A 10,142-nucleotide genomic window follows, 5' to 3' on the forward strand; every position below is an offset into this window, starting at 1 on the left:
CATGGGTATCCAGATCGCGCTGTTGGTTATTGGCCGGAGAGATGTCTCGGTCATGTCTGCATGATTCCCGAACCCGTAGGGTCTGCACACTTAAGGTTCGATGACGCTAGAGTTGTTATGGGAATTAGTATGCGGTTGCCGAATGTTGTTCGGAGTACCGGATGAGATCCCGGACGTCACGAGGAGTTCCGGAATGGTCCGGAGATAAAGATTTATATATGGGAAGTCCTTATTCGGTCGTCGGAAGTGTTCGGGGGTTTATCGGTATTGTACCGGGACCACCGAAAGGGTTTCGGGGGTCCACCGGCCCCGGAGGGCCCTATGTGCTGAATATGGAGGGGAACCAGCCCCTAGGTGGGCTGGGCACCAAATCCCCTAGGGCCCATGCGCCTAGGGTTGGGGAGGGAAACCCTAAAGGAGGCGCCCCCTTGGCTTGGGGGGCAAGCCTTCCCCCCTTGGCCGCTGCCCCCCCTCTAGATCCATCTGGAGGGGGGCGACCCCCCTCTCCCTTGCCCCTATAAATAGAGGGGAGGTGGGAGGGCTGCCGCACCCTTCCCCTGGCGCAGCCCTCCCCCTTTCCAACTCCTCCTCCTCTTCCGTAGTGCTTGGCGAAGCCCTGCCGGAGAACCACGAGCTCCTCCACCACCACGCCGTCGTGCTGCTGGAGTTCTCCCTCAACTTCTCCTCTCCCCTTGCTGGATCAAGAAGGAGGATACGTCCCCGGGATGTACGTGTGTTGAACGCGGAGGCACCGTCCGTTCGGCGCTAGATCGGATCTTTCGCGATTTGAATCGCCGCGAGTCCGACTCCATCAACCGCGTTCTTGTAACGCTTCCGCTTAGCGATCTTCAAGGGTATGAAGATGCACTCCCTCTCTCTCATTGCTAGCATCTCCTAGATTGATCTTGGTGACACGTAGGAAATTTTTGAATTATCACTATGTTCCCCAACAGTGGTATCAAAGCTAGGTCTATGTGTAGTTTCTATGCACGAGTAGAACACAAGTTGTTGTGGGCGTCGATTTTGTCAATTTACTTGCCGTTACTAGTCTTATCTTGATTCGGCGGCATCGTGGGATGAAGCGGCCTGGACCGACCTTACACATACGCTTACGTGAGATAGGTTCCACCGACTAACATGCACTAGTTGCATAAGGTGGCTAGCGGATTCGGTGAAGAGGGTCCTTATGAAGGGTAAATAGCAATTGACATATCACCGTTGTGGCTTTTGCGTAGGTAAGAAACGTTCTTGCTAGAAACCCATAGCAGCCACGTAAAACATGCAACAACAATTAGAGGACGTCTAACTTGTTTTTGCAGGGTATGCTATGTGATGTGATATGGCCAAAAGGATGTGATGAATTATATATGTGATGTATGAGATTGATCATGTTCTTGTAATAGGAATCACGACTTGCATGTCGATGAGTATGACAACCGGCAGGAGCCATAGGAGTTGTCTTAATTTATTTTATGACCTGCGAGTCAATGTAAACACCATGTAATTACTTTACTTTATTGCTAACCGTTAGCCATAGTAGTAGAAGTAATAGTTGGCGAGACAACTTCATGAAGACATGATGATGGAGATCATGGTGTCATGCCGGTGACGATGGTGATCATGTCGCGCCTCGAAGATGGAGATCAAAGGCGCAAGATGATATTGGCCATATCATGTCACTTTATGAATTGCATGTGATGTTTATCATGTTTGCATCTTATTTGCTTAGAACGACGGTAGCATAAATAAGATGATCCCTCACAAAATTTTAAGGAAGTGTTCCCCCTAACTGTGCACCGTTGTGAAGGGTCGTTGTTTTGAAGCACCACGTGATGATCGGGTGTGATAGATTCTAACATTCACATACAACGGGTGTAAGCCAGATTTACACATGCGAAACACTTAGGTTGACTTGACGAGCCTAGCATGTACAGACATAGCCTCGGAACACAAGAGACCGAAAGGTCGAACATGAGTCGTATAGTAGATGCAATCAACATGGAGATGTTCACCGTTGATGACTAGTCCGTCTCACGTGATGATCGGACACGGCCTAGTCGATTCGGATCATGTATCACTTAAATGAATAGATGGATGTCTATCTAAGTGGGAGTTCATTAATAATTTGATTAGATGAACTTAATTATCATGAACATAGTCTAAAATTGTCTTTGCAAATATGTTGTAGATTAAAAGCTCGCGCTTTAGCTCCTTGTTTTAATACGTTCCTAGAGAAAGACTAAGTTGAAAGATATTGTAAGCAATTGTGCGGACTAGGGTCGTAGTCTGAGGATTGTCCTCACTGCTACACAGAAGGCTTCTATCCTTGATGCACCGCTCGGTGTGCCAACCCCTTTGGCGTTATCCGTGGATGTTGTGAACATCTGGCAGACACGTTCTGATGACTACCTGATAGTTTAGTGCGCCATGCTTTGCGGCTTAGAGTCGGGGCTCCAAAAGCGTTTTGAACGCCATGGAACATATGAGATGTTCCAAGAGCTGAAATTGGTATTTTAGGCTCATGCCCGTGTTGAGAGGTTTGAGACCTCTGACAAGATCTTTGCCTACAAGATGGAGGAGAATAGCTCAGCCAGTGAGCATGTGCTCAGAATGTCTGGGTACTTCAATCGCTTGAATCAAGTGGGAGTTGAACTTCTAGATAAGAGAAGTGATTGACGGAGTTCTCCAGTCACTATCGCCAAGCTAACTAGAGCTTCGTGATGAACTATAACATGCAAGGGAAGTTGATCCCGGAGCTGTTCGTCGTGCTTAAGGTCGTAAAGGTAGAAGTCAAGAAGGAGCATCAAGTGTTGATGGTTAACAAGACCACTGGTTTCAAAGAAGGGCAAGGGCAATAAGGGAAACTTCATGAATGGCAAGCCAGTAGCCGCTCCAGTGAAGAAACCCAAGAACCCAAACCTGAGACGAAGTGCTTCTATTAGGGGAACGGTCACTGGTAGCGGAGCTGCCTCAAATACTTGGTAGATAAGAAGGCTGGCAACTTCAACAAAAGTATATTTGATATATGTGTTATTGATGTGTACTTTACTAGTACTCCTAGTAGCACCTGGTTATTAGATACCGGTTCAGTTGCTAAGATTGGTAACTCGAAACAAAAGCCACGGAAGAAACGGAGACTAGCTAAGGGCGAGGTGACGATGAGTGTTGGAAGTGTTTCCAAGGTTGATGTGATCACCATCGCACGCTCCCTCTACCTTCGGGATTAGTGTTGAACCCAGAGTTGCATTGGTGTCTGCGTTGAGCATGAACATGATTAGATCATGTTTATTGCAATACGGTTATTCATTTAAGTCAGAGAATAATGGTTATTCTGTTTACATGAATAATACCTTATATGGTCATGCACCCAATGTGAATGGTTTATTGAATCTCGGTCGTAGTGATACACATGTTCATAACATTGATGCCAAAAGTGTAGAGTTGATAATGATAGTACCACTTTCTTGTGGCACTGCCACTTAGGTCATATTGGTGTAAAGCGCATGAAGAACCTCCATGCTAATGGACTTTTGGAGTCACTTGATTTTGAATCACCTGACACATGCGAACCATGCCTCATAGGCACGATGACTAAAACCCCATTTTCTGGAACAATGGAACGGGCAAGTGACTTGTTGGAAATCACACATGCTGATGTGTGCGGTCCGATGAGTGTTGACGCACGCAGTGGATATCGTTATTTTCTCACCTTCACCGATGAATTGAGTAGATATGGGTATATTTACTTAATGTAGCATAAGTCTGAAACATTTGGAAAGTTCAAGCAATTTCAGAGTGAAGTTGAGAATCATCATAACAAGAAGATCAAGTTCCTACGATCTGATCAAGGGGAGAGTATCTGAGTTATGAGTTTGGCAATCACTAAAGACAAGGTGGAATCGTTTCACAGTTGATGCCACCTGGAACACCATAGCGTAATGGTGTGTCCGAGCGTCGTAGTCGCACCCTATTGGATATGGTGCGATCTATGATGTCTCTGACCGATCTACCGCTATCATTTTGGGGTTATGCATTAGAGACAATTACATTCACTTTAAATAGGGCACCATCTAAGTCCGTGGAGACGACACCGTATGAACTATGGTTTGGCAAGAAACCTAAGTTGTTGTTTCTTAAGGTTTGGGGCTACGATGCTTATATCGATAGTCTTCGGCCAGAAAAGCTTGAACCCAAAGCAGAAAATTATGTCTTCATAGAATACCCAAACAAGACGATTGGGTATGCCTTCTATCTCAGATCTGAGGGCAGAGTGTTTGTCGCTAGGAACAGGTCCTTTCTCAAGAAATAGCTGCTCTCAAAAGAATTGAGTGGGAGGAAGATAGAACTTGATGAGGTTGTTGAACCTTTACTTCAACCAGAGAGTAGCGCAGTACAGAAAGATGTTTCTGTGGCACCTACCTCAGTTGAAGAGAAAGCTAATGATGATGATCATGGAGCTTCAGATCAAGTTACTATCGAACCTCATAGGTCGACAAGGGTGTGTACAACTTCTGAGTGGTAACCCTGTCTTAAAGGTCATGTTGTTGGACAACGATGAACCTATGAGCTATGGAGAAACGATGGTGGGCCCAGATTCCAACAAATGGCTGGAAGCCATGAAATCCGAGATAGGATCCATGTATGAGAACAAAGTATGGACTTTGGTGGACTTGCCCGATGATCGGCAAGCCATTGAGAATAAATGGATCTTTAGGAAGAAGACAGACGCTGATGGTAATGTCACCATTTATGAAGCTCGACTTGTCTCAAAGAAGTTTCCGACAAGTTCAAGGAGTTGACTGTGATGAGACTTTCTCAATCATAGCGATGCTAAAGTCTGTTAGAATTATGTTAGCAGTTGCTGCATTTTCATTTACGAAATCTGGCAGATGAATGTCAAAACAAAGTTTCCTTGACGGTTTCCATGAGGTAAGGTTGTATGTGATACAACCGGAAGGTTTTGTCAATCCTAAGGATGCTAAAAGGTATGCAAACTCTAGCGGTCCTTCTATGGACTGGCGCAAGCATCTCGGAGTTGGATCATACGCTTTGATGAGGTGATCAAAGCTTTTTGGGTTTATACAAAGTTTGCAAGAAACTTGTATTTACAAGAAAGTGAGTGGGAGCACTATAACATTTCTGATAGGTATATGTGGATGACATATTGTTGATCGGAATGATGTAGAATTTATGGAAAGCATAAAGGGTTGTTTGAATGGAGTTTTTCAAAGGAAGACCTGTGTAAAACTTCTTACATGTTGGGTATCAAGATCTATAGAGATAGATCAAGACGCCTGATAAGACTTTTACAGAGCACATACCTTGACATGATCTTGAAGGAGTTCAAGATGGATCAGTCAAAGAAGGAGTTCTTGCCTGAGTTGTAAGGTGTGAAGTTAAGACTTGAAGCTCGACCACGGCAGAAAGAAAGAGAAAGGACGAAAGTCGTCCCCTATGCCTTAGCCATAGGATCTATACGATATGCCATGCTGTCTACCACGATGTGCCTTGCCACGTGTCTGGCAAGGGGGTACAAGAGTGATCCAGGAGTGGATCATTGGACAGCGGTCGAAATTTTCCTTAGGAATAAGGAAATGTTTCTCGGTTATGGAGGTGATAAAGAGTTCGGCGTAAAGGGTTACGTCGATGCAAGCTTTAACACCTATCTGGATGACTCTGAGTAGCAAACCGGATACGTATAGTGGAGCAACCATTTGGAATAGCTCCAAGTGGAGCATGGTAGCAACATCTACAATATGACATAGAGATTTGCGAAGTACACACGGGTCTGAATGTTGCAGACCCGTTGACTAAAACCTCTCTCACAAGCATAATATGATCAAACCCTAGAACTCATTGAGTGTTAATCACATGGTGATGTGAACTAGATTATTGACTCTAGTAAACTCTTTGGGTGTTAGTCACATGGCGATGTGAACTATGAGTGTTAATCACATAGCGATGTGAACTAGATTATTGACTCTAGTGCAAGTGGGAGACTGTTGGAAATATGCCCTAGAGGCAATAATAAAATGGTTATTATTATATTTCCTTGTTCATGATAATTGTCTATTGTTCATGCTATAATTGTGTTATCCGGAAATCGCAATACATGTGTGAATACATAGACCACAACATGTCCCTAGTGAGCCTCTAGTTGACTAGCTCGTTGATCAATAGATGGTTACGGTTTCCTGACCATGGACATTGGATGTCGTTGATAACGGGATCACATCATTAGGAGAATGATGTGATGGACAAGACCCAATCCTAAGCATGGCACAAGATCGTGTAGTTCGTCTGCTAAAGCTTTTCTAATGTCAAGTATCATTTCCTTAGACCATGAGATTGTGCAACTCTCGGATACCGTAGGAATGCTTTGGGTGTACCAAACCTCACAACGTAACTGGGTGGCTATAAAGGTACACTACAGGTATCTCCGAAAGTGTCTGTTGGGTTGGCACGAATCGAGGCTGGGATTTGTCACTCCGTATGACGGAGAGGTATCTCTGGGCCCACTCGGCAATGCATCATCATAATGAGCTCAATGTGACTAAGCAGTTAGTCACGGGATCATGCATTACGAAACGAGTAAAGTGACCTGCCGGTAACGAGATTGAACGAGGTATTGGGATACCGACGATCGAATCTCGGGCAAGTAACATACCGATTGACAAAGGGAATTGTACACGGGATTGTTTGAATCCCCGACATCTTGGTTCATCCGATGAGATCATCGTGGAACATGTGGGAACCAACATGGGTATACAGATCCCGCTGTTGGTTATTGCCCGGAGAGATGTCTCGGCCATGTCTGCATGATTCCCGAACCCGTAGGGTCTACACACTTATGGTTCGGTGACGCTAGAGTTGTTATGGGAATTAGTATGCGGTTACCGAATGTTGTTCGGAGTCCCGGATGAGATCCCGGACGTCACGAGGAGTTCCGAAATGGTCCGGAGATAAAGATTTATATATGGGAAGTCCTTATTCGGTCGCCGGAAGTGTTCGGGGGTTTATCGGTATTGTACCGAGACCACCGAAAGGGTTCTGGGGGTCCACCTGCCCCGGAGGGCCCTATGGGATGAATACGGAGGGGAACCAGCCCCTAGGTGGGCTGGGCGCCAAACCCCCCTAGGGCCCATGCGCCTAGGGTTGGGGGGGAACCCTAAAGGGGGCGCCCCCTTGGCTTGGGGGGCAAGCCTTCCCCCCTTGGCCACCGCCCCCCTCTAGATCCATCTGGTGGGGGCCGTCCCCCCTCTCCCTTGCCCCTATAAATAGAGGGGAGGTGGGAGGGCTGCCGCACCCTTCCCCTGGCGCAGCCCTCCCCCTCTCCAATTCCTCCTCCTCTTCCGTAGTGCTTGGCGAAGCCCTGCCGGAGAACCACGAGCTCCTCCACCACCACGCCGTCGTGCTGCTGGAGTTCTCCCTCAACTTCTCCTCTCCCCTTGCTGGATCAAGAAGGAGGAGACGTCCCCGGGCTGTACGTGTGTTGAACGCGGAGGCGCCGTCCGTTCGGCGCTAGATCGGATCTTCCGCGATTTGAATCGCCGCGAGTACGACTCCATCAACCGCGTTCTTGTAACGCTTCCGCTTAGCGATCTTCAAGGGTATGAAGATGCACTCCCTCTCTCTCGTTGCTAGCATCTCCTAGATTTATCTTGGTGACACGTAGGAAATTTTTGAATTATCACTACGTTCCCCAACACAAGCTGCATTCGAGGCCGACAAGTTACCTTGCCGGTGGTCGCTCCCTTGCAGGTTTTTGAACAACGTAGGGTACTATAATAGAAAAAACATACGAGGACGGAGACAAAGCAAGGAAGATGATTTCTTTTCATTTATGTGAGCACATCGGATATCATGCAATTTTTTGAAGAAAAAACGGAAAGTGCTCGGTAATGCCTTTCTTGTCCGTCTCCTCCTAGGGTTTGCATCGAGTGCAAGGACGGCAAAAGGAGCGCGTGGGCGATGCCCTGGTCACCCCCGCCAGGACCAGAGGGACGCGGCTTGGTGGGAGTGTGATATCCTGGCTTATTAGGGATGATAGACTACTCATATCAATAAGGAATTCCTTCTTTTCCGGGAGCCCATTCGGAAAGAACTCCAAAGTTAAGCGTGCTCAGCTTGGAGTAGTTTCAGGATGGGTGATCGACCGGGAAGTTGCTCCCGGGTGTGCACGAGTGAGGACAAAGTGCGCAGAAAAGACTAGTATTGATCTGTGAGGCCAGTCTAGATCCCGCCAGGAGTAACGACCACCGGCGGGTGTGTCCGGGGCGTTACAGGGAGCCCCGGCAGGGAAGACGAAGCCGGAGTCCATGAGCAGGCGACGAGCCTATCGGGGTCCAGCTGGAGGTGGCGGTGGCATCTAGGCAAAGCACCCCAGACAAATCACTCTGCCAGGGCCCAGGTGCAAATGATGGTGCTGCCGACACTTAGCTGGTGATGACGGTGCTGCCGGCGTTCAGCTGGAGTCCGAGTCGTCGTCTTCGGACTTGACGACCGGGGACTCGCCATCGCCGTCTTCACCGACCGTGTCCTCCTCCTCGCAGTCGCTCGAGGGGGAGCTTTCGTCATCACTCAAGCTTTCCATGCAGCACCCTAGACGAGCGCCTGAAGGCCCGAAGATCTTCATGGAGAGCGCGCCGGCCTCCACCAACTTGAAGTGGAGGGTGTGCCCCTCCGCCAAGTAGCGGGCGCGAGAGACGGACTTTCACCCTTGGGTGAGGTACATGACGTCGTTAGCGGGGAACTCCACGTCCACCCAAACGACACCATTGATGCAACCGTTCATGCGCAACCACAACCCAAGCGGCTGGTCCGTCTCCATCACCCTAGCAGAAGGGCGAGGGAGCCACAGCCTGCTCCTTGGCGGGTCGCTCAACTCGATGATGAACTCAAGCACGGTTCCCCCCGTGTGGCCTTCTGCCGGGGGCGGGGCCGCAAGAGGTGGAACTGCTGATGCCCCGGTTCACCCTCCTCGACCACGACCTCGCCCTGCGCTTCTGCCCTGAGCGCTGGAGCCAGCCTCCACGGCCGTCGCCGAAGCAAAGGCGTGAACCCAAGGGGAAGCTCTCGCCGCCGCGGTGGAAGCACGAGTGCGACCTCTTCCTCTCACCATGGTGACTGAAATTGGGAGGATAATGAAGGAGAGGGAGATGGATGAGCATTGCCTCCCATGTCCCTCCCCTTTTATAGGGAGGGCGCGGGGGCTAGCTCTCCACTACTCTAGGGCAACTGCCTCGCTTCGTCAGTCATGCGCCCTGCGCCCCTGGCGAACGCATTATTCTGCCCCGCCGCCCAACCTCGCAAATCTGGCGTTCTGGCTCCTCTAATCAAGACACTGCCACCATGACCGCCCTTCTGCACCAATCCCACACCCCGCGCCTAATCCGTGTCATGTGGGGAAGAAAAGGCCGCAGTAAAGGAGGGAGTGATGGCAGGCGACAGTTACTTCAAGCCATGCGTGGTCATGGGCTTGCCCACGTCGAGCCTGGCCACAACCCACGTACACGTGCGCCCCCGGTTTCTGGCACAAATATCAGAGGCTATTTAAAAAAAAGAGACTATGCCAGACGAAGGCCTGGGGCTAGCCCGAAGCTCAGATTAATGAAGAAGCAAATAAGATCTCAAGACAATAGCGTCATTGCAACAAGGTTGGCGTCGTCTGTGCATTGTTTGGGCCTCACCCAACGATGCCCGACAACACGTGCGACCGAGACCAGGGGCCTCCTGTCGGTGTATTAGACAAGGGATGTAATACCCTGACTTATGCACATACGAGTAGCAGCTTTCCCGGCAAGAGTAAATTTTCAAACAAAGTCTTCCCAAGATAAAAAAGAAGCTCTTCGTGAGATCAAGGAGCGCATCGAGAAGACCAGGACAAACAACAAGTTGAAGCTAGCTCTTGCCGGCAAGGTGAGCCTAGCAAGATGAAGGCCCGACAGGCACCGAGCCCGGCAGGCCATCACCAACCCACCAGCGCTCCACCTCATCGAGCAGGTAGTCACCCATCGGTGAGGTGTCGAGCTTGCAGGCGGTTAGGTGAAGCTTGTCGGGCACGTGGCGGCCCGCTGGAGGGAAAATTACCTTTATCGACACTCGTCCTAATGGCTTGTCAAGCTAATAGGAGGCAGATGAGC

The sequence above is a fragment of the Aegilops tauschii genome, chromosome 6 (assembly GCF_002575655.3).
Source record: "Aegilops tauschii subsp. strangulata cultivar AL8/78 chromosome 6, Aet v6.0, whole genome shotgun sequence".
Taxonomy (NCBI): Eukaryota; Viridiplantae; Streptophyta; class Magnoliopsida; order Poales; family Poaceae; genus Aegilops; species Aegilops tauschii.